General features: G+C 36.7%; 1 long non-coding RNA gene across 4 annotated transcripts; it reads right to left on the bottom strand.

The window, feature by feature from the left end:
* Positions 1–1,070: 1,070 nt before the first annotated feature.
* Positions 1,071–26,031, bottom strand: LOC112968376. 4 transcript variants are annotated; one of them, XR_003254341.1, is made up of 3 exons: positions 25,699–26,031; positions 20,859–20,929; positions 1,071–8,914 (listed from the first exon to the last, which is right to left on the bottom strand). It is a non-coding gene; the product is annotated as an uncharacterized LOC112968376 (long non-coding RNA). The 4 variants fall into 4 exon arrangements; XR_003254340.1 differs by lacking the exon at positions 20,859–20,929 and adding an exon at positions 17,598–17,751; XR_003254339.1 differs by lacking the exon at positions 20,859–20,929 and having other exon boundaries at positions 1,071–8,351; positions 8,869–8,914; positions 25,699–26,029.
* Between the last annotated feature and the right edge of the window lie 323 nt (positions 26,032–26,354).

The following is a 26,354-nucleotide window of genomic DNA, read 5'->3' as shown; positions in this document are numbered from 1 at the left end:
CTATTATAAGGGAGTTCACAAGATAAACTGAATACAAATAATTAGACTTAAAAAAAAGCCCACTTAAATACTATAGTATGAAAAATCAAATTTTAGCTGACTCACTCCTTTTCAAAAATTATTTATTTTCTGTAATACATTTTCCTCTTTTCCTAAAAATCTGGAGACATTAAAGTATTGCATTTTTGTCTGGGGGGAAAAAACAGCAAAAGAAATAATTCTTCATATGATTTTCTGTTTGGAAATGTCAAAATGTTTAATTTCTTCTTAGACTAAACAAAATGTAAAACATTTGCAATTAAATTTCTTTTCAGGTTGCTCCACTACGATCCTCTTAGGCTGCTTCATGTTTTTTCCAAGCATTTTCTATGAGCTGCTCTCTCCACAAGTTCAAGGATGCAAAGCAGCCATGAGAATCCAGTGGTGAACTGCACCAGGAAGCAGTGCCATTGCCCCAGAGGGGATGCAGTCCAGTCAGGAATCCTGAAGCCCTTATCATGATGTCCAGACAGGTGGATAAATATTGATCATATGCAGGAAGAGAAATATCACTCTCATTTGCCTATTGGAAACTTTGAGTTTTACTGAAAAATTTTCAATATTCATATTTTGGGGTAAAGGTTGACATTTTGCCTCCCCCCAGGACTGGAGGTGGAAGCCGTCCTCACAGAGAATATACCACCCAGAACACACCGCCCGCTCTCAGTCAGCTCTGAAATCCACGTGGGAGCAGCTTCCCCAGCTTGCACCCTTCAGAGAGAACAGCTGAAACCAAAGAACAATAGATAAGGCTTGGGAAGCAGGAGAATTTCCATACCCGCTGGGCTTTTGTGACGCCATTTTTCATTTTATTATTTCTGATTCACTCCAGTAGGTTCCACTTCAGGAATAACGATTTTTTAGACTGGAGAAGTTTGGAGACTGATTATAAGAGTCACAGTAAGAAGGAATGGAAAGGATGAGAGAGAGAAAGGTTGGAACATATGAGGACAAATACAGTTTAGCAAGGATTATCTTAAGTTGCACCCCTGTTAGTCTTTTATAAATAATTACAAAGATCAAATTTCAGATCGATTCAAGATGAACCAATATCATCATTTATTTTTTGTTGATTTGTGAAATAACTACTGTAGAGTCTAGCTTTATTATGCATCCGTTACAGTTATTTCCAGGGGGATTAAGTAGATGTGAAAGAGTACCACTACAGTGCAGTATGTTTTGCATTCATTTTGCAGTGCTATGTAGTGTTATTATACAAGATGTGAAATAAGTCAGAATCAGAATGCATGTGTAAAAGCAGGACTTGCACAGAAAAGTAAGGTTGTATATATATCTTAAAGAATTTGGAATTCAGTTTATTATAAAAGTCAGATTATTAACATTTGCCCCTTTTTCTTAAGAAAATAAAAGAATTTCCGGTAAAGGCAAGCAGACACTCTTCTGCTGTCCAGTCTTCAGATCCCTGACACAACAAACTCTTTCAATGTGTAATTCAGGAGCTATAAAATGTGGACTATTGACACAGCAGACCACATTGTCTCTTGCAGGGCCATTATGGCCTCCCTTGTCAATTGGAGTTTGTTTATTTAAAAAATAATCTGCTGTGTATGGGGGATATGACCAGAGGGTGAACAAAATAAAGACAGATGGCAATGGATTAACTCTGGCATATTTCATTCCAAGGCAGCCTTTACAGTCAGAAAATCAAGCACTGCAGAAACTGGTGAGAAATTGCCCAGATTTGTGACATATAAAATCACCTGTGTAAGATGATTTTGGCCAGGTTTAAAAGGTGGGTGGATGTAAATTCATATCTCTATCAACTTCAATATTATACTGATTTATATCAAGATGATCTTGTGATTGCTTTACATAAATATACTCCTGAAATATACATGCTCATTCAATATACACTATCYCTTGTAAAAATACAGTTACTTCACTTCAACTTTACTATTATTAGGCGTATGAATATTTCAGCACATAAAGAAGTCAACAATTCATTTATTTAAGAAACTAGCCCTAACATCATTATATGTACCCAAACCAAGAAGCGATTCCCCTCTATCCAGGCGGAAAGGGCGGTTAGGCATGCAGTTCTCCTGCAGAGTTACAGATAAGGCATGATAAGCAGTTTTGTTACAATGAGAGATCCTAATGGTACCCTCCAAAAATCAAAGCACTGAAAAGAATTAATGGCACTGGATACTCCCTTCAGACATTGGAGACAAACGGTTTCAGTTAGTTTATTCTTACTGATAAATCTTATAGGCATTAAAAGTGAAAGTTAGTGTTAAATAGCACTTCAGGCATTTTCTAAATACATTGCTCTTAAAAGCCAATGACAAATGATGTTCCTGTTTAGAAACCAAAGGCTGCTTCAGCAGTTCTATAGACTGATTGCTGCTTTCTGATAAATTGAACATGATTTTTCAGGAATGGCAGAGTGTCCAGGGGACGAAAACAAAGAAGCTGTGAATATAGGAAAGAAAATAAACAGTTTTCCAATCCTCCATCCCACTCTCCAGGTGAAATACTGGTTTGGTCCCCTTGGAATTTCCCAGACTTTCACAACAAAAGGAATGAAAAATGTATGAAAAGCAAACCTATTGGTAGCTGTATTTAACCATCACACAAAAGAATCTGTTACCACTGAAAAAAAATAATACTTATCATTTGATCTTCCCATTCACCTTAGTGAATCAAATGTATCTGTGCCTTTCACGGCAACTGTGAATCCTACTTTTTAATTTCTGCCATCTGTGCTGAGGCACTCCTCTTCCTCATAACTATAGGCCACTGAATCACATCATTTTTACCAGAGACAAGGTACTGAGTATCTAATATATCTATATTATATGTAGAAAATAAACCAGATGTCTTTACGGAAAAACTAATGGCGTGAGATCAGATACATGGATGACAATAGTACAGGGACTCTGAAACATTTTTCTGCCCTATGTTTGCCCTCATTTTGGAGCAGTAGGTAGAAGGTACTTCACTTTTTGTRTGTATTGATAACTTCAAGCTGAAAGGCAGCCATGGTAAGACCTAAATCAGAGCATCTAGATCAGAAATTTTTGTTTGAGTCTGTATGTAGCAATATTTGGTAAGGCAAYAGTCCTCTCTGCCCTTTTTTATTGAAAAGACTCAAACTTTCAGGTTTCAATGTCTGAAATGCCACAGCAGCACGCCATCATGAGTTACTGTTAGGAGTATGACAAATCATCTCTTTGCAGGACSATCAAACGATAAATATCAATCAAACTAAATATGGCAAATGTAAGGTCATTCACTTTAGCAGTGATAGACAAGCACCAGCAAAAAATCTTGTATTTTAATAGCACACTCTGGCAAAGATGAAACTCGAGCGTTAGATATTCAACTAATAGATAAAAGTCATACTTTAAAAATCTGCATAACAGCTTATCTAAGAAAGTTAATTGGGGGGTTTAGTTTAAGAGATATGCCCAAATTTAGTGGCTACAATTCTTAAACAAGACTGAATGAGATAAAAGCAAATTGGTCATTGGGCATGGTGCAAAGTAGCAAGCACTTTTTCATGAGGCTTTTCACAGAACTGAAGTGGGAGAGGAGGAAGCTTTACATTTGGTACAAATGTGGCTGTAGGTATGCTCATGAGCAAAATGACTGATACAAATAACCATCTGTAATATGTAAGCATTCAAAGATATGGATATTACTACTGCTTAAAATGAGGTTTTTGTGCAGTTGTCCTGTATAATCATTTTAGTTCAGTTTGACTGGTTTAAGCCAAAATTAGATGAGACAATTTTGTCTTTAAGGACAACCTGCTATGAATATGCTAAACTACATTTTACCAACTTAATTTTTTGGCAGTAAGTGTCAATTTATTTTATTTACATAAATATATTTGCAGATTTACTGGTCATTAAGGTAATAACATTTCTGTTTTGTTTGTCCTTTCCTACCTAAGTAGTAAACGCTATGTGCAGTTATGAGAAAAATGCCAGCTTTTTTGCTTTTATTTTGCAGAATTCAAAATATCTGCTTTCTCCCCCAACAGTCATGAAAAAGCCCATGGAAATCTTTGGAAGAAATATACAAATATTCAAGCAAAAAGCACGGTTAAATTCTAGATCCTATGCATAATCTTTGCATCTCTTTTTTTGTGCACTGACACACTACCATGTGAGTAAAAAACAGAGAACGCATACAAGTTAAATAATTTGATGAGTTTGAATAACTTTTCCAGTATGAGTTTAACATTCATACCAGCCCAGCTAAGCAAAACTGAACAGCTAACTTTGAAGGGAGACCTTAAGAGGGAATAGAAAAATACCACTGCAGTCACCCAGTCTCTCAAAATATCATTGCTGTAATTGCCAGAATTATAGCTTGTGGTTACCTGCCACATTCTTTGGTGCTCAACTCACGGTCATTGTGCTGCCACAGTTTAAAACATTGGCTCAAAGCTATTTAGCAATCCACATAATGCTATATCTGCTGTGTACAGTACTGTGTCAAACAATAAAAGCAGACCTTCAAACAAAGGGAGTTGAAATATACTCACATAACAAATGACATTTTAGATAAGTAGAAAACATTGCACATTGGGTATCTTGCCAAAGACAGTGTCTCGACCTTTGGTTCTTAACCAAAGTGTAATAGCAATCAAAAATAAACTATACTTTTCATCTTCCAACTTCTGTGATGACAAAAGAAACGAGACTTTCAACATACAGCCTGTTTCCCGAGGTCCTTTCTCTGGATCTTATTGCCGCTGATAATGAAGACAACTTGATAAAAGCCATGGTAGACAGTCAGTTCTTACATATGCCATCTTTGTCACACTGTGTAACTCTGTTCAATGGCTTGGTAATAGTAGGAATATTAAACATAGTCTGATAAGAAATTGATTTCTGATACCTTATTGTAGCCATTTTGTATATTACCTTTCTCCTGACAAGTGATCAATCAAGGGAGACACTGATCACTTTTTTTTAAATTGTTATTATTAATAGAATCAAGCTGTTATTATTAATAGCAGATAAATATTCACACAATACATTCAATTATGCACCCACTTAGTTCAGTCTCGCATACACACATACACACAATCATTCATATTTACCTGGCTGAAGCAACAGCAGGGAGGCCAACCCCAGCTGTTGGCTCAGCGGCAGAGGATTGTACTGATGCACCAATGGCTTCTGGTAGGCGGTCAGAAAGTCCCTCAGGGTCCTCTTGTTTCTTCAGGCACATATATATAAGCCTGAAGTCTTTGCATATATCAGCCACCATCTTCTTGGATGCAGTCTGAGTTATACAACCTGCTGTTGAAGGTGATTTTACCCTGGTGGCCTTGGACAGATTCAGCAACTCTTGGCATCTGAGTGTACCAGTTCTTGCAGATTTCATAAGACCGGTGAGCTTATAAATTCTTGGGGGATTTTCGCATACTATCTCTCAGCACATACTTCTCTCTTCACCTGCTGTTTTCTGGTGACTATTTCTGCATCCACACACATAGGTAACTATAGAAACCATTCACACGAACTCACCCAGAAGGTTCTGGTTTACCCAAGGTAAAGCAGATTGTTTTCCTCTATCAAACATCTTCCAGAGAGGAAGGAAATGATGTTTTTAAGCCCTAGGCTGATGAACTTGTCCAGAACATGGGATATCTACTTCCAACCTGGAGGTCTAAATCTGTCCACCTTTAGCTGTTTACCAAGGTGCTTTATGGCAAGAGGTGGACAGGTGGAGAAGAAGGGGAAAAGCTGTGAAATGTGTTTGAGCTCCAGTCTTACAGCCCAGACTACTGTGTATTGACATAGAAAAGTCATTAGATAAAAAGCATGTAAGTTTTATAATTGCCCAGCAAGTTCAGACTGAAAAGATATTAAACATGAGTAGGAGACTGGTGCACAAGTATGTAAGAGGATTTAATGATGCTCACTTGATGTTTCTACAGTTTTATTGCTGTTAGCTGGCAAAATGATCTGGTGAATCAACATGTTGCCAAGCATCCCAGCTGTGACCTTTCTTAGCAATTTTTTTGGACTGGTACTAGCTAACCCCTCTCCCTGGTCAAGTTCATTTCTGTCATGAAGGATGTGCACCAGATCATGAAAGAAGCTGAGATCGTTGTGACAGTGAAATGGTCCTTTATATTTAGAAACATGGAAAACTTGTTTGGTATCAGTCTGACTAATTACTTGGAAACATACCGAATGTTCTAAAATCTGTCATGATATAGATGATTTTGTTGTTGTTGCATTTTGCTTAGCAGTATTAGTATGACATGGAAACATAACCAAAATACTACTTCCTCAGTGGTCTGCTTAATGTTCAACTCCTGTTTTGTCTTTATTTTCATAACAACAGTTTCCCTTTTAGTGAGTCCTAGAACAAAAGTGTTAACTATAGGTCCAGAATTTTTTGAAGCCAATGACAGCTTTGCTATTGGCACAATCAAATTAGAAGATCAGGTCATTATTGTGTGGAGAGAGCAGTAACCTAATGAATAGAAGTGTCTATCTCCATATGGCATAGCACACGGAGACTGGAAAATCAAAGTTGTGAACTATCAGCATAGCTAAAGGGATAATTATTTTAATTAGAGAGTAGCAACCATTTACTGCAATTACTATGCAAAAATACTGTGAAACAGAGAAATTCTGGATGTACCCCAAGAATAACATCTACACTCGTGGAAGATCACCCAGGAAATATAGCTTTTGATTCAGACTTCTAACACATATATTAAATATTTGACCTTTATTAAATGAAATGACATGACTTACACATATAATCAGTTCACCCCTTACAGGGGCCCTTGATTACTTTCCTTGGCAGAATCCTTATCATTCAATGTTACTTTATGCTGCATTGTTTCTGTCCCAATACCTTCACTCATACCTACTGGACTGAGCAGATTAGAATGAAAATACCTTATCTGATTTAAACTAATTAGGCTGGGTGTCATTTTAGCCAAGGCAAGATAGAAATTATACTAGGTCAAGATAGCTGGCAAAGGCAAAGTATAAACTTATTGATACTTATATGACATTTCATTTTATTGCGTAACTGGAGAAAAAAATCCTCTCCTTTTGAAGAGAGTTAATAAACTAGAGGAAGGTAGAAAACCTACTAATACAAGAGAGATGGACCTAAGGACATAATCAAGGATGAAACTTGCAGAACCTCTGTTAACTTATTTTGTGTGGATATTGATAAGAAGGCTATGTATTCCCCGAATAAGAGTGCCAAAATACAGGATGCAGCAGAACTGAAATAAACACTATAAACTTACATAAATCAATACTAAAGTTGAATTTGAAAGACTTCCAAATATGTTAAGATAGAAAAACACAGTCAAAACAACATAAACTCTGCTGCGTAACAATGTAATAACCCCATGAAATAACCGGGAATGATGGAAGTTAATGTTTGAAATCCCAGACTCAGTTGACCTAATTTTTTTAATTCTGTTTTTTTCTTCTTTTTTCAAACAAAGTATTTTAGCAAAGTAGAACCTTGAAACTCAGAAATTAATCTTATGTTCCACCGCATAATTGGTATTGTTTATTTGGGCTTCAGCCCTAATGACAGATATGTGTACTTTTAGATTTTTTATCAAACCCAGACATTCTTACATTTGTCCTGGGGATTTGTGTTTAAAGATAAAGGTTTATTAAAATAAAACCAAAGGAAGAAATGTTGACAAGAGGAATAGCTAAAAAAACCCTAGATATTAATAAGATTCAGTCATTGTTCAAGTCTAGATGCTTAAAATATTAAAATTCATTTGTTTCTTTTTGCAATGCTAAAACTAGGCAAGAGTTTCAATTTTCTTTTGAGTCAATAGTGTCTCACTGTACCCTCTTAATACAAACATAAAGATAAGAACTGCACAATAACTGAGTTTTAATTTAAATCAGTTACACTAGGATTTTGCTGTTTAAATTAAAACCTAATTTGAAGGAGTGTTTTTCTCCTTCTAAAGAAAAATGTAATTTAATAAGTTTTTGCATTTAGGACTCCAGTTTATTCTGAATAGAGGGTGGAGTCATTTAATCAAACCACTGCTTCTGCTGAAGCTCCACCCACTGGTGAAAACTGAGTAATTGGCCTTCTTATTCAGCATCAGCTAAGTGCCCCTCTCCCCACAGTGCAGAAACTCCCAGCCTTCTTCATCATTCTCCAAATGAAGCCAGTCTCTTGAAAACAGATCCATCTTTCATAATTGATTCAGCTTTCTCCATATATTCTCCAATACAAGTCCTTTCACAACGAAAATCTCTGCCACAGACACAAGCTTCACTTGTCGAATTCGTTCTGCACAATTACAGAACATCACGAAACTGTTACAGGACAGGACATATTGATGAAAGCACTGGCATTCTTGTGCACAAAGCACACATCACAAAATACTTAACACAGGTATTCTGGTAAGATTTACAAGGGCCTACTTAATAATAGTAAAGGACTATTTTCAAATAATACATTAAGTCTAGTAATTACACAGTCAAGTATATTTAGACTGATCTGTGCTTCAGCTCCAAATAATGGTTGTCCTTCTGACAACAGAAAGTGATTCATTCTATTTAGAAGGAAGACTTTAATTTCTCTTAGCAAAGGTACCTCAGAATTATCATTTTTTTCCCAGTAATATATGAATCATGCATTCTGCTTTTACTTGAAAAACAATTCTCATTCTAACATAAATAGTTGCATTAAGCATTTGGTTTGTCATTTATTTCCATAAACGAACATCAGAACTTTCCTACCTGAGAAGACARCAAAATCTGGTGTCTTGGAAACTCTCTTGAGTATACTAACTGATAAGAAGTTGAACTCCACCCATTCATCAAAACTCACCCAACCTGGAGTTTTCAGTCTTCATCAGAGGCTCTCTGGGATAACCCTAAGGAAATGTTATAGCATAAAAAGATTGATTTCACTAGTGAGTTTCCACATATTCCTCAGACGTAAAGGAATCCATAGCTCCTAGTAGAAGAACCTTTGGAGGCTGATATATATTAAAAAAAAAAAAAATCTGCCAAAGGTTAACAAAAAGTCTATTCATACCCAGCAGATAGCAACATCAATAGCAAGACCATAAAGCACAGAATACTTAATGGGATCCAGAATTCCTTCAGTTTTCTTGAAAACCTTTTACTAGACACCCACTATAGAAGAAGCTACAACTCTGGAGGCTGAATGGGGGAAGCATTGTAATGTGAATAATTAACAAAACTTATTATTTTAAATATGCACTTCTTGTCACTTCTTTTAGTGTAAATGCTGAAGGAAGAGTACAGATAGGCATCTTGTGATACACAATAGCCAAAATGACTAGTAGTACAAGCGTGTGCAGAAACATCAAAGCTTTATTGTGAGCTCTCCAAAGAATTCAGAATACATCAGAGGAGAGGGAAATATGGAAGAAGATCTGTGTCTCTAAGTACTGTTCCATACTGGTTTTGTGATGGTGTCTAGGGCATGCTAGGAAGTAGATTTTCAGAAGAGAAGCCTCTACTTCTGATGGGTAATGAGGTTTGCATACTGTCCCATGCAGTTGAACAGGACAATATTTCCTTACATTTGTGTAAATAATGTCCCCCTCTTGTGTCTAAGTATCACCATAGTTTCTTTTGCTCTTTCAGAATCAGTGGGCTGAAATAGAGATTTATGTACACAAGGAAGAAGACTGAAAAATGCTTTATTTATAACAGTAGTAATAAAAAGGCAAAGTTGGTACACCTGTGAAAACTCAATGCAATGTAAGCTTTATGACTGGGCTATTATTAAAAACTATTTTTAAAAAATCTTTAAAGAAAATATTTGTAAAGGTATTTAAAGCTGATTCTGTCTCCTGTTAGTCTGTTCAGCTTCTTGTTATTTTGAGGAGGCACTCTGCAAAGTTTAGCCTTTCTTAGAGTCCTTAAAAATCTCTTGCACAGGAAAAACATATGGAAATAGCCCACAGGAAGCACATATCAGATAAACACAGGAAGTAATTATTCAGCAGGAAAGTTTGGAGGAAATGAGTTGTTTTTCTGTCAGTTCTGGTGTTCTGYGGGTTGCAGGACATCAGCAGTAATGAAGGAAATAGATTTGCAATTGCAGGGCAGCTATTGTTTATACAGTGTTGACACCAAATGTCACTCTCCTAGAATTTACCTTGTAAAAATAATTTAATATTGTACTAAAGTCAAGCAGTCTTTCTTTTTTTCTAACAATATCACAGCAGTTAAACTTAACATCTGCTCTGCACTAGGGAGGCATATGAAGAAAATTATTCACCTGGAAAAGTAGTAAAATTGAAGCAAAATATATTAAATAACTTCTAAGTATTTCTTAACAATGCTTTGTTTCTTGCCTTGAAGATGACAAACTTCTGTTTTAGAAAATAACCCAGTAGTAGAGGATCAGCATAAATCCCACCTCACAAAATATGAGATTTTTAATTGTTGCTTTACTTCTTCATCAAAATGAAAAAAAAAMCCCTCCTGAAATAAGACTTCTCTTGAAAGCTTTAAGGGGCTCTAATTCCTGAATAAAGTTGTTATGCATTAAGCAAAGATATGTACCCACATTTCCTTCATCTCAGTCAATTCTATAGAACATTAAGTTCTAATTAATCATGTGTTTGCTCTTCTTTTGAAAACTTCCCTGTGAAGATTTTAACTGAAATAAATATTCTTCTGTACAAAAATCTTCAGGTTTAACAAATCAGCATTTTCATTGTGAAAACGTGTCATGGGGAAAACATCTCTAGCCTGTTCCTAGTTTCCCCCCAAGTGGAGAAAGGTGATTATAAGGAAAACAAATACAGCTGTGAAAGGTGTTCTGTTCTGTGCAGGTGACAAGGTAGCCAGTGTTGTCCCTTGACAATACATTTGTTTCAATAGCAAGATGCATGGAAAAAAGGGCAGGACAAGGAGCAGGAGAAACATCCAGAAGCAGCAACTTTAAGCATCATATTCCCCTTCTGATATGCACAAATATTTGCCCAGGAAAGTAGGATTGCAGCAATTGTTCCACTTCTCTCCCTGGCCCTCATGCTGAGGATTACAGAAATTATCAGCCACCCCACTGAAGACAGAACTGAGCCCGCTATTCCTGAGTAGCTGTCAGGTGCTACCACAGAAGACAGAAACAGTGAAATCCCATGTTGCTTCTCAGATTTGAGCCTGTTTGAGCTGTCATCAGACCTGTGGGACTCTGTTTGTTAATTGTTTACTATGGTCTTAATTTTGCCTGCTATCCTTCCCTCCTTTCAGTTGATTCAGTCAATGATTTGGGTAACAGTTATATTAAACTGGCTGAATACATTCCTAAGAAAATTTCAGTTCAAGCTATTTGGAATATTTTTCTCTGTGGATTTTAATGTCTTATTTTAGCCACTCATAAATGTAATACTGTATTATAAGCATCTCATTTGGAAATGTAATAGACTGTTTCGTTAGCAAAATATCCCAATGAACATTTCAACAACTTTAAATGTCTCTTCACATTTCTTCACAGTTGATAACTCAGTCAGATGACTCATTTCCACAAAAAGTTCTAGTTTTAACAAAGCAGTATTTTTGCTGCTGCAAAATTGAAGCAGCAGTGCAAAAATATTTAGCAAAAAATTATTGACCAGTTCTGATTCATTTTATTTATGAAAACTGAAGTACATTCTTCAGGTAGTATTATATTCTATTAGCAAAACAAACAGAAAGATTTCCTGTTACTCACTTTGATTGCTTCTTAGTGTCACAACAGCTTACCTTTGAGGCAAAAATTATAGCTGCTTCTAGCATTGCGTATACATACTCATTTCTTATCCAAACAACTGGTAGCTTCTCATATGCCAATATACCATTTTTTGTAGAAAATATTTTCTGTTATTACAGTCATAGATATGTTTGAATGTTTCAAACTGACTTTGAGAAAAACTAAGTCAGACAGTGCAACCTTGCTATTCTTACTTGCAAAATTGACTATGGGAGCTCATTCAAAATCCAGTGAGTGAACTGGAAAAACTCCAATTGGTATCAGAAGATTGGCCTGAATATTTCCAGTAGAAGGACTGATGCAACAATTGTTCCATCAAGCATCATGAAGAGGTGCTAACCAGAAATTCATTCTTGTTTCCTTTTTCCTCCATGACTTCCCAAGTGAGCTGGTTCCCAGACCACTCTCTCTAAATCCACATCTCATAAGCACGATCACCTTCTGAATACAGCTCAGCAAAATGGCATTCTGAACACAAAGGGACATATGGGGCYGTTTGTCCAAGACTGTGAGAAATCATGGCACAGTTATTAGAAGAATGTGAAGAATGAGTTATTAGATTTTGTAGAAGAAGAAATCATTTGATAGTCTTCAAGCAATTTACTTTTGTCATTTTATTTAGTTCATAGACAGAAAWATCTAAATGGGTTTGAAAGAACAACACTGTTTGAAGGAAGCATTGGAAAGACAGTAACAATGCATCTCACTGGCATAATAGTTGCAGCTGCAGGATTTTTCTAACACAGTGAGATTCACTTTCAAAATACAACATCCTTTCAACCGCTTGTCCACCTTAAGGTACAAAAAATAGTATGCTTTTCACAGCCTAAAAAACTGTTTCCAACAGTTTTATATGATGTTCATTACTCTACAATTGTATAATTAATATCAATATTAAGAGAACAATATACACTAATTTCTTTTTCTTTTCTTTTTTACAGCCTTAGGTTTGGTTGCTTTGTGGAGTACATGTCCACCYCTGAACAGCTGTTAGTCACACCAAAGCTTTTGATTATCTGATTCCAGAGCTTTTTCTCTAGCTTCTTTTAAAGGTTCTGCAGACTTCTTGCCTCTGGGTCCTCAGTGCTTTTTTGTGACTTTCAGAAAGTTTACTTTAAGAAGATCTGTTTGCTCTTCTTGACAATTAAAATAATAGTTTGTTAGGTAAGAGGGCTGAATTAGCAAACGCAAATTTGTTTTTAAACTACTAAGGGAAAGTGACTGAAAACAAACAGTGTGACCCAAAATTACCTTTTTTTCTTCAGCATCTGATTTTCTCTCAATTGGATTTTCTTGTAATAAACAATGTGATTTAATCAGTTCTTTGATTTGTGCTGTGATCCCTTGAAAAATTAATTATATTTGTAATCATGTGCTGAGAAATGTCTGTAAGAGACAACATTTTCAGGGGAAAACCATTTGTTACACTTCTTTTTGTTCAAAATTTAGGGCATAAAGTCCCCTGGTGCAGCTTCTCTTCAGGAAGCAGTTTCCATTTATAGCGTTTATTGAAGTGGGTATCACCACCRGTGTTATAGATGAGGAAGATATGTGCATCAAATAAGAAGTAACCTGGACATTTGACTCAAAATTTCAAACAAGAAAAAATGATTTTTCAGTGACAGCTGTTATCAGAATCAGGATCTGGGTCTACACAGGCTCCCTGAAAAGCCTGGAATACATGGCTTTTTTAGCCCTTCCCAATGCAGTAGAACTACTTGCTAAAAGTTTTGGGTGTCCCTGAAAGCAGTCACTCCCAACTCCCTAGAACATTTTTCAGGGTTTGAGTACTGACAAGGAGTGGTAGGAAGAAAATACATGAGAAGAGCTGCATAAGAAGATCAGCAGTACCTCTGCTGTAAGCTATAAATGATTGACACAGTCCAAAAATGATTGAGACCTGTCATTATGGCTTAATCCCTCTCCTGGAACTCAGCTAATTTATGGCTATCATTTTTGTGCTCATAGGGAAGGCTAGGCAAGAACAGTGTTGATTCAAGTTTAAGCAAATCTGAGGATCTCTGAGAAGAGCAACATCAGACTGGGCTGTTGAGAAGAGTCACTGAMCTGAAGGCAAATTTAACTCTCTTTATCTCATCTTTCTTCTCTCAGTATTGTGCTCCTTTTTCGTAATTCATTGAGCTAGTTGTGAAGTGATATAGATATAAAACGTTATAAATGTCAGGGTGAATAAATGGATCAATGAGTTCAAACTACTTTTCTGGTCTTCAGTCAGAACTGTCTTAAAGTGCAGACTGATGTCTCTCCAAGTTTGCAAGGCACCCCATAGTCATCCCTATTTCTTTGCCACTCCAGACTGAGTTTACCTGGAGTTGTTGTGCAGGCAGGCTGGACAAGTGCATGCAATGCTCAGGCTCCATTCTTCTTCCAGGTAGACTATAACAGCAGACCTGWACACTTCCACCTCCCCTGAAGAGTGAAATGCACCCATGCTTTTGGCAGCTACTCCAAATAGAAACACACCTCTGAAGGGTAGCCCATATTTATTATTCTTAGGAGTTGAAGGACTGCCCACATGTTATTTTGTTGTGTGGATTCCACTTCATGGCTTAGGTTTTTATTTTGTTATTAATAACTTTAAAATGAACTAAAATTCACGATAATGCTTATTTTCAGAGAACTTTGCAAGCAGAACCACCATAGTACTGACTCTGGTATTTAGGTAACTCTGTTTTATTACTTCGGACTGTCATGTTTGACAGAGGAGGAAATAGCTTCATGTAAGGAAATTAACAAACCCATTTCTATACATGAAGAGATGAATAATATTTTTTTTATGTAGTCAAGAAGAACCAAACTCTCATGGAAAATGTTTTGTTATTCTGATGATTTAAATGACTGCTGGAGTGAAAATGCAAACTTCTTTTCATATTTTTGTAAGCTTACGTTGTTGCCAAACCACTTAGGCTGTTATTCGATTACCATCACAATTACAGTTTGAATATCATCGTATTAAAAAAAATCTATGAACAGAGTAGACTGTGATCTGTGCAGTGGCACTAGAGCAAGGTATAGGCAGGAAGAGGATGCATTCTTTCATGTAGTTCATTGACAATATGAAAATGTCAAATCTTCCATTTCTAGCAAAAACGAGATGCCATTTCATCCCTAGAAACACTAGATGCCCTCTTTCCTCCACCTCTAAAACAGAGGGAGGACCAAAGAAAAAAATGACTTGATAAAACCAAATGATTATGGGGGACAATGCATGTAGAAAAGCACAACTAAAGAATAAAAAATGCAAAACCAGGGAATCAAAGGGGTTCCCTACTCCTCGAATAGGGCACAATGAATAAGGAGCACTCCACCAGTGACACCCAAGATTCCTTGAAGGTGAAGATGGGTGCCGGACAGCCGCCCTCTTCCTGGAGGTGTGGTAGGACCAGGGACCTGAAAGCATTCCCACAGTCATCAGAATTCCCCTGCCAACCTTCCAAATTTCTCTCCAGCTTTCCCCAGAGATACTTCTTGCCTATCAATACTGTGTCACTAATATCCACAGATAGAGTTTTCTTCCAGCTCAGGGAATACTCAGTCCCTGTGTGCCAAGCACCACTGTTGGTCTCACACATACGTGGGCACCTCTTAATCAAATTTATTCCTGCTTGAACTGTCTCTTCTACTGACCAGTACGGGAGACAGGAATACTGGGTGAAGTGGACCTTTAATCTGACCTAATGCAGCCGTCTGTATATTCATACAAGTGAATGTGATCTACCACTGAGAGATGAGATTTCTTGTACACAACTGTAAGAGCTCTTGGCATATTGAGTTTACATGCCTGTTACTGCTGTTAATCAATCTTATTCTTTCTTGACACATTAGCTTGCAATGTTCTGCTTAGGTACCCAGAAAGATCAATGTCTATAAAATATAACCAGATCTTTTTCATGCATTTTAATTTTTCATGTCCCTTGTTTTCTAATTTGATTAAAACAGTGTGTTTGCCCATTTACATTCCCATTAATCAACAGAATTGCTTCACAGGGTAATACGTTAGCCAATGTGAGTAAAGATCCATATTCCTGCACACTAAACATTTGATTTACTTGCCATAATAATATTGTATAATTATTTTCTCTATAAGGTCAGAAAGTATCATACTACCTAGTTTCCTACAAAATATTCAGCAAGAAAGATTTTAATTAGACCAGAGAAATGAAAAATTATTGATCTTATCTACCTATATACAACCTTCATTTATCAACAAGACTAGGCAAGTTGAAAAGGTTTCAATGGATGCCAGCATTTTCTAATGACTGAATTTATCGCCAGATCCTGAGGCCTCACAATTTACAAGCACATCCTGTGAGTCCTGAGGCTGTCAAAATCAAATAGTTCATGCCAAGAGCATGTTCCAGTTGCTAGTGTGATCAGGTTTTGTCAAGGGCATATACACACGAAAGTATAATCCGTTATTTGGCAGGGGTGAGGGCATGTCCTCTATTCTCTGTCACTTTTGGTTTTGTCTAATTCATATTTATTTTTAGAATACCACTGAGTGTAAGGTCTACCACAACTCTGAAGGAATACCCCACACATTAAATGGTCAGCTTTCCTGTTTTGTTTCTTTCTTTGTTTTTAATTGGGCATGTGCAACTGAAGTAGAGCCAGTGAATCAGATTAGGCATGCAACAGAGTAACTGTCAAGATTTGTTCAAATCAAGAATAATCCTGGTGATTCACTCAGTAAAACTTTGATTCATTTTAGCAGTGGCAGGATTAAGCCTCCAGTGTTACAGACTGTAGTGGAAGTAAGGAGAATTTGTCAAATCTGAGGTAATTATTACACAAACATGATGGAGTATTGAAGAACGAAGATGCACATTTCTCACGAGCAGTAAAAGAGATGGGTAAGTACTTTTTAATCTGAAGGATGATGACTACCAGCTACCAGGAAACTTTCAAGGAATCCTTTTGAAAACCAGGTAGGAGGTCTTCTGTGAAATCAAATGTATGATTTGGCTCAGTAGGCAGGAAAAACTGTCTTTCCATATTAAGTTTTAAAAATGGCCTGGAACCGATAYCCCTTTCCCAGAAATTCCAGGAAATGTGTTCATTTAGACCCAAATGCAAACCAGAGCTCTATATTAGTTACGCAGTCTGAATATTTGAATAATTGATTTTGTCTTGCTTGCAAGCTTCTTGGGATATTGTGGTTACATAATTGGTRGTCTCTTGGTTGCTACTTTTCTGAATGCTATGGTTGTTGTGCTGGTGCCTGTGTTTGAGTTCTTGGTATAGTGATGATGATTAATGTGGCTTGTGCTCTAGCATCTGGGAACTGAGAACTTCTAACTCTCTTTCTGTCCTGCCACAGTTAATAATAGTAATAATGACTTACTTAGTAAGTATGTGAAGATGACGACAGAGTAAAGCATATGTTGACATTAAATAACTGGATTTTACTAAACAGTGCTGATGAAGACCTCAGTTTCTTAGCTCTTTGTGATATCTGCTTAAACACAGCTAGTTCTGATGCAAAACAATTAGTTCTAGTTAATAAGCAATGTCTTTGGAGCTCATAAGGCACAGAGYACAAGTTACCTCAATGAAGAATTTCTAAGATCAAATGCAATTTTTACTAATGACAGGAAAGATGCAGAGCCCAAGACAATGTGACCTGCTGGACCTGAACTGACTGTGTAAAACAGAGCAAAGAAGCAGGGGAAGTCCTGGAGGCCTGGTCAAGGAAGTGAGTGAAAACAAACTGGACATACAGAAGTAAACGGACCTGATGGGATGCAACTGTGAGTGCTGAGGGAGCTGGCCAATGCCATTGCAAGGCCACTCTTGATTACCTTTGAAAGGTCACAGTGATTGGGGAAGGTTGCTGAAGACTTAAAGAAAGCAAATGCCACTCCTATCTTCAAGAAGGGCAAGAAGGAGGATCCGGAGAACTACAAGCTGGTCAGCTGCACCTTGACCTCTGGGAAGGTGATGGAGAAAACAATCCTGAAAAATATTTCCAAACACATGAAGGACAAGTCTTTGTTGCTACTTATAGTTCCAATAATAAACATGGGACGGGGGGGAAAGGAAAGCAGATGGTGATCTGGTGTAGAAAAATTGTCAAAAGAATATAAATGTAGTTAGATAAGCACACAAGTTCTGCCAGAATAAGTTACTCAACTAGCAGAATTGGCTCAAGATTTGATATAAAAAATAAGTTTCTTCTAAACATACACAGTCAACACTACAGATCTTCATTGGTATTGTTCTGTCAGTCTTTGTAGTTTTGTGAAAAATCTGAATGCACACAGACTCATAAACTGGAAAGTATTCATCATCCCAGTACCACTGTCAAGTGGTCAAGTGAAGTGAAGTGTCAAGTGAAGACCTGATRATGTTTTGGACCTAGGCTGGAGAAATTGAGGGAAACAAGAAGGAAAGAAATTTGAAGAATAAGCCGAGTGAATGAAAAGGAAATGACAGACAAAGTGCTCCCTAAAAAGCCAGTCTCTGGGAAGAACCATTTTAAATATGAACTTAAGGTGAAGATTCCAAAGACTCACAAACTTCTGGTTATTTGTGTGTATGGGCAAGCAAAATCTGGAGAACTGGATCGAATAGACAGCATAAAAAACATGTGTTGGGAAAAGTGCTGGAAGGGACACTACGCAAATCGTTAACTCTTAACTGTTCAAACTGCAAGATGAGAGGAGTCTTTGGCTGCATTTCCCATGGTAGTCAGACACCAGAGAAATGGAGCCTAAATAAAATAAATTATTAACTTACTTGTTGCCCAAGGCTTGTTTCTATTATTGTTGGTTTTGTGTTTCCACTATTTTAACTGCAGTTACTGGGGGAAAAAAATATTTTTCTCTACAGCTTTATTGTGCCCATTGGTAATCTATTTTGACAGTAAATCAAAGATTATAGATGCAGAACGAGAAGGTAGAAATCCAGAATTTCTTTTACTCTGAGGCCTCTATTTCACTGTCGTATGTGAAATAAAATATCTCCATTTCAGCATTTTTTCTCAAAATTTGTGTGAGAAACCAAGCAACAACTTCAACATTATTTTTGCATATCATGGACATTAATTCAAATAATACCAATAGGATACAGGACAGATTATTTTCTGTCATGGATGAGGAATGAGTAGGATAGGTAAAAGAAAATGAATATGGCCAAATTAATTCCTCCCATAAGGAACATTGACAGAGTAACAATAAAGACTGACTGCTCTTTCTTCATTTTACATTACAGGCCAGCTTAATAAAAGTATTTAAACCTCACTTGATGAGTGCATAGAATGTTCAAAGAAAGAATTTAAAATATTATTTTAAAAATCACTGTCTTCTACTCACAAATAAAAAAGTGTACAACTTACTTTCTCCAAAGAATGCAGAAAATCCTCATAATAACAAGCATCACCTACTCTTGCTCTTTTTAAGCTACCTTTGCCAGCCCAGCTTAAGAACAGCTGGTGGTGGAGTAGTGCTAAACCAGACAATGTAATTTTTTTCAATTTATAACCATTTGAAATGGACATCCCCAACAGTCAATATTTTAAGTATACATTCATCTAAAAATCTTTAGTTAAAATACACTTACTTTATGCACTTCATCAAGGCAAGGAAATAATATAAAGTGCCAGGGGACCAGCAGGTATGGGAAATGTCAAATTTCCATCAAGCATCTGCTTTCTGTTGCTACTGAGCTTAATTTATATGCCATGAGTTTTTACACTTGAAAATGTTGGCATGAGATCTCACAGGTAAAAATAAAGCAAGATTAATGCTTCCTTGTTTTCTAGTGTGTAGTAAAGCATGAACTGCAGACTTCATTTCAAATGAACAGTAGATTGAGAATTGCAATTAGTTATGTGTTGTGTGTAGGTGGTTAAAATACCTTTAAGAGAACTGACGTGTAAATGAAGCTATGTGCTATTCTGTTAACCTGTGCTTTAATTCATTTCATTAGTGTGCTATTTCAATATCCCTATAGAACTAGGTGATTTAAAAACTCACCATCATCTCCCAACGTATGCAAAATTTCCATTTACATAAGTGGTTTGGTTGTTTTGCCTTCATGATCCAGTTGTGCCCAAGATTCAGGCAGTATCTATTGTACTTTTCTGTAAATCATCAGCATTGTTTTTGTGCAATGCATGGGAGAATTTAAGTCCTCTGACTTTCAGAGTTGGTTTCAATTCACAGACTAAGACACCTACATTTTGATGTCTGCATACGGGTGTTTACATAAATCTACGTTCCCACTGTTGTCAATAAAGATCTAGAGATTAAATCAGTTACCAAAATACAGATCAAATGCAAGCTGAGATGCCACTAGGCATCCTCCTAGCCTCTCTCTGCCAGTCCCAAAAAGTGAGGAAGATCTTCCTCAAGTCCTGAATCATACCTGCCAGGCCTTTGACAGTGACTGCAATACTCTAGGGAGTTTGAACTGTTTAAGCAAATGATTGAGACTAATAAATACAGTTAGTGGCATGTGGAGAGCTATTCAGCTGGACATGGGAGGTCTCTGCCTTAGGGTGATCTAAATAGCCCTTACAGCCGAGTAGGTGTGTTGCCTGATTATAATGAGAGCTTATATACCTTGTTTGCATACAGATACCTGAATTTCGATGTCTCTAAACCTCACACTGAATTTCACTCTTTTGTTAAGCTTCCAGAAAGGCTTCATTTTAGTTCTGACTTGACTTAAAGTAGGCTGAAGAGCTGTATTACAAGATATAGTAGCATGCACCATCTTGGCTGCAACTGATGTAGGCACGTTTCACTCTTTTAGCCTCTCTTCTTCCTTTTCTTTTAGTAATTCTGTGTTTGATTATTACTGTTACTGAAGTATGTGAGACTGCACCAATACAACTGAGAAAGGATCTGGGCTCTAATTACCAGGTTTCTGAAGAGCATCCACTATCTCCTAGTAGTCGCAGTATGACATACAAAGTACCTGGTAGCTTTGAAAATACATCTCTTATTAACTTCTTAAAATATCATACAAAATCAACAAAGAAAATAACATGAAGATCTAACTGGGATTCTCCACTCAGGGTGGCTTGCACTGCTGTGCAAACATGCTTCTGTACATACCGTCTTTCATTACAGCTTGAATTCTTTGACCTGAATGTGATTCATTGCAACTCACAGGGACTTATTTCTTCCTGTTGGGCATGAAAGGGGACTGGATTACTAAAACAGATAGAGAACTCTGTTCTCTAGGCTTTTAATATAAGGTGAGAAGACACCTGACCTTTAGATAAYATGGCAGATCATGTTATATACCGTGTTTCATGTACGGGATTGCAGGAGGATTTACTGAATGCAGGAGAATGTCTGGAGTTGCCAATTGATTAATATGGCAAATCTAGTTGCTAGAAGAGCATAACAAATAGACATAGAAGACTGCTGTGTGGTTATTCCAATAGTCCTAGAGACCAAATAACTCCATATATATAACGTAAAGCCTCTTCCCTTCCCCATCTGAAGAAAACGTTAAACAAAGCAAAAAGATTTAACAAATATCTTGAGAGAGGAAAAAAAAATCTAAAAGTGCTCCTTTTTGTTTCTTTACGCCTGATAAATACCAGATCAGATTTTCATATGATCTTTGTTTACCCGTGATTAACACCTCTGGTTGAAAACAAAAGCTCTTCTCACTTTATTTTAATCTCTGCACTTACTTGGACTCCAAGCAATTTGTTTGTGTCTATATTTGAATAAGGAAAGGTAATCCTTATTGTCCAGGACTGTCATTTACAAATGATTGCCCATTACTCATACAAAAGACGTTATTTATAACTTGGCCAGGATACTGAGGATTACAACCTGTTTATTTTAGGCTTCCTGAATTGCCCTTAGGTTGATGAGCTGATAATTATATGTTTCTTTCTTCAACTGATGGCTCAAGTGATAGACGTAATATTAGTTATTTGCTTTAACAATTAGAAAATTGTTCAATTTGTGCTGTAATTGACTAAATTACACCTGCAGAGGTCTAAAGAATTTTCATTATCACCTGTGTAAAAGCAGCACATGTCCTATTAACTATATCTGTGTTTTTTCTACTTTAACCCCATCGCTATCAGCTTTATGACTATCACTRCAATGAAATGACAATCATTTCCAAGCATTAAGCACATTTCATATTTGAATGTATGTCTGCAAAAAACCACTTAGTCAGTCGTGCTTTATCTTATTTTGAGCTATTCTCCTTACAGAGTCACAACCCCAAAAAGTCCACAAGAATAATTCAGTACCTAGAGTGAAACCCTGGAAGTAGCAGCAAAACAAAAGTATTTGAAAAAGAAAAAATGTGCAACATCATTTCTCTAAACAAATATGTAGAACTTCATTTTTAGAAGACAGGCATAACATCAAGTCCATTGTACCTTGAAAAATTACACCTCTTAAAGTTACATTACCACAATATATATTTAATACCTATTTCTGTCAGCTGATGATAATATAAACTCAATATTCTCCAGCTTTATGGGAGAAAAGGATCACTAAATTATTTTCAATTTAAAATATGTTTTTGTGTGTGTTGCAGCTAAAACTGTACAAGGAAAAAATATTCAGATAAACTAATAATTTTGTTTCCATTTAATGTTTTCAACCAAACTCTTGTTCTCATAATACTCCGGTCTCAGAAGCAAGCAAATATAATTACTGTAGCAAACTTCACAGTTCTGTGATTATCAGGTAACCTAGTAGCTTCCTCTGGTCAGGATCTACCTGGCAATTCACAGAGAGTTGTGCATGGCCCCTGCTGGGAGTCCCTAAAGGTGTCTGAAAGATAACAATCAGTTAGCCGAAAATATCAGAGATCCAGCAGCCTACACATCTTGATGTTACCAGCTTCATTTTCTGATGTTCCCATTGTATACTCTGTCTTTCCCTGCTTCTATGTGCGAGTGGGCCTTTTTAGGTTTACTGACTGAAAAGAGCGGACTGAAATAGTCAGCAATAAGTAGAGGAATATAAAAGGTCAGCCCTCTCTGCTGCCTTTTTGGAGTCATTTCTAGAAAAAAAGGAACATATTGCTTCTCTTCTTCCTGTCTCACGGTGAATTAAAATTATATTTTGTTTTTTGCTAGGCTGAAATCTGCAGGTCTCTCAAACATACATTTTCAGCAGCTGTGGGCAGCTTTTTCTTTAGCTCCCACAGTGTTTAACTGACTACTTTCTTTTCTGGTATAGTGCCACTGATTTTAGTAGGAATTCTTTTTGAGGACCTGGAGACTAATTGTTAAAATACGGTAACCATGACTTGAAATTCATTGAAATACAAGATAAAAGAAAACTATATCTGCAAGTTATATTTAAACTTACAGAAAAGCGAGCATCAGGAAAAAGTCTGGTAGTGGATTTACCTTTTAGAAAGTAAGGAAAATGGTTTAAAACTAGTAGAAACAGTGTATTTGTTGGTACTATTTTCTATATGACGAAATGCATCTTTCACTTATGTCCTAATCTTGGATCTAATGTTACACTGTAGTTTGTATTTGCATGTGCTAAAAGATGCTGAACACTACATCTCCTTCACAAATGCTCTTTTCTGGAATGATCTTTCGGCTTCCAGGCCTGACTGCAAACTTTATGTATTGCGGCAATGACTGTGACTTAACATAGAGGTGTACTGTTCAGAAGATTTTCAGGAAAGCAAGTCATTCCAAAGATTGCGTTGAGGCAAGTCGATTTTCTTAGTAACTCTGCCACCTGCAGCAGTAGAGAACAAATGTCTCCATGATGGACAGGTCAAACATAGTTTTTCAGAAGCTGCCCACAGCTGTTCTTTCTTTTCCCAGTGAATTAACCACTTCATTGCTGTTCATTCATGCATGTGTCATTGCAGTTTTAAGGAGAATGTGTATTCATTGAATGGAAAATGTAGCTTGAAGGTCTAGTCCTACTGAATCAGCCTCATTATCCTGAACATACTGATATGTCTTTTAGTACTGAAGGAACTACTTACACCTTTCACTATATGTATACGTGAGAACACATAATGTTACTTAGAAAAAAAATCTGAATTTTGAATAATCACTGCTGGCAAGAGCATCATGAAAAGGTAACAATGTTATTTTTTGTAACTAAGCCATATGCCCTCTAAGATTGGATACACAAAGAAGGTTAAAGGAACCACCATCAGTTTGGTGATGAAAATGATTCCTAGAGTAGGAGTTTTTGGGGTTTGGTTTTGTTTTTTTGTAGTGTAGAGAGCAAGAAAAACTGAGAACACATATTAAGGTTATGAGGTAATCTAAAACTAAATATAATCTTCATGCCAGAAAATGTAACCTAATAGGAATTAGCAGCAGAAAGCACTGTCTGTGCTATAAAATACACTACTATGTTTCACTTAGACCAGATGTTCGTTGGGTTTTCATGTATAATTCAAGTTCATTGTAGTCATGCTAATATGAGAAATGATCTATTCCATTATAGAATGWCTGAACACCAGCTAGGAAGGCTAGCTGTACAATTCCAGACATCATATGGAGAATAAAAAATTAAATTAAAATCCTTAAGCAATGAGAAAGGACTAACTCAGACTTCCAACAGTTTTCCAACTGTTACGTTGCTCTGTCCTGGTGATCTTATGTTAATTTGAGGAAATGTGTGTCATAAGTAGAGTCAAGGCAAATTATTAAGATCTTTTTGAAGAATTCATTCAAATGTCTTGAATTCAACCTATTTTATTTGCTACTGGTCTGTGTTAATACATTTTCTCAAACCCATACTTGGAGTTCTCCACTAGCCTAAAGTAGTAGCAGAAATATAAAAATTCACTTCCAAAGTATTTCTGGAAATTTGTAAAGTATTTTTTTATTATTTATATTCATTTGTAATTACTGAAAATGCTTTCCTTTTATTGATAATTCCAAGAGTTATTATTTGGAATTTTACAATATCATAAACACTGCAAGGAAAGAAAGTATTTAGCATTCAGAAATTTCTGATTTTTAATGTATATGGGGAATGTAAAATCTTTTTTATGCAAAAGATTTAGTTGCAAAATATTTGTTTTTATTAAAAAGCAAATCAAAAGCCATAAAATTATTTTTAGTTTATCTGTAGAAGGAAACACTGTGTAAAAGGAACCAGGCTCAGGGATTCTTCGTTTCTAGGTTTGCTATTTACAAGAGGGACCAAGAAGGACTTAACCAAAGCCAAATGCTTTGGTTGCATTTATGAATGCATTTATCCTCCTCATGGAGGATAGAGAAAAGGATAGTAACTTTAGTCTATGGGTTATCAGCCATCCAATTTTCAGAGTCCTTGTCTACCAGGACAAGTGTGCTTGTGGCTCTTCAAAAAATTTCAGAAATAAAATGAAATGCTGGACAACATTCAGGTAGAAGRTTGCCAACGCTCATTCTACAACTTTTCATCATATGCTGCAGTTCATTTGATTAAAAATAATAAAAATGTTTGCTTTTAAGCTCTAGTCTAATATTTCTGATTAATCTAAAATTTCAGAAGAGAGCAGACCTTTCTGCCTCAATGGCATTATTATATACAGTAGAAGTGTCATCTCTATACCATTAACATGATAGTGTTCCTAAGGACCCAATGCCGCATGACTGAAATGACTGAGAAGTCAGCAGAGACTTCAGTGAGAGTAGGAAGAGGTCCAAATAACAGAGTTATTTATAAGCAAACAACCCCAAACAGTATTTCTATTAAGTCAAAGAACATTATAGGAAAAAGATTTCCTGTGGCATTAGCTGATTTACCAAGGTGTTTCTTCAATCCCAGATTGGAGTTACATAGTAAATAATGTGTATTGTTGTCGTGGGGTTGAAAGGGGGGGAGGAGAAGGTTATTGGTTATTRGTTACCAGATTTATTGAAGATGGCCATACAGTGTAGTCATAGCAAGCAAATCTTACTGCACATTTGTTAGTGCCCGAGTCTCGGTTTCTTACCACTCCAATGGTTTCTTGTCAGAGGTTCTCTTAACTCCAGGAGAATAACCTTGAGAGGCGTCCCAGCTCAAGGGAGATTCACCGCCGTGCAGCCCACTGCTGTGCAGAAGAGCTCAAAGGGCTCTGGGCTGCAGCGCTATTTATGGGCACAGAGTTTGACTCATGGTCATACAATATTTGGTGTGGACATACACCTTTTTTGCTGATCTCATGCTGTGTTGGGGAAAATATACCTTTTTGCTGATTTCATGCCGCATTGGGAAAGACATACCTTTTTGCTGATCTCATGCCCATTTCTGGCCTCACCAGTTGCAACCASTATCACCTAGTTCCTCCCGGTCAGCCCTGGGCGCAGTCAGTTATTTGCTGTCAGCTGGGGCCTGAGATAAGGTGTTTGTGTGTGGGGGGGATAGTTGTGCTTCACCACACTTTGGGCCTGAGATGGGGGGGTAGTTGCGCTCTGCCACGCTTTGGGCCTGAAATGTGTGTGTGTGTGTGGGGGGGGTAGTCACGTTCCACCACAATTATCTATCACTGTATTATATGCCTGGAGAGAAAGATCTTTTAAGGTAATTCCTGAAATTTACATTTAAGCAGTGAATTTTTTGCAGCGTACCTCAATGAAAAAATGGCTTGAGTTCAAGCTGTAATTAAAA

This window comes from Apteryx rowi, unplaced genomic scaffold (genome assembly GCF_003343035.1).
Source record: "Apteryx rowi isolate R43461 unplaced genomic scaffold, aptRow1 scaffold_314, whole genome shotgun sequence".
Lineage (NCBI taxonomy): Eukaryota > Metazoa > Chordata > Aves > Apterygiformes > Apterygidae > Apteryx > Apteryx rowi.
This window is presented reverse-complemented; position numbering and strand designations above follow the sequence as displayed.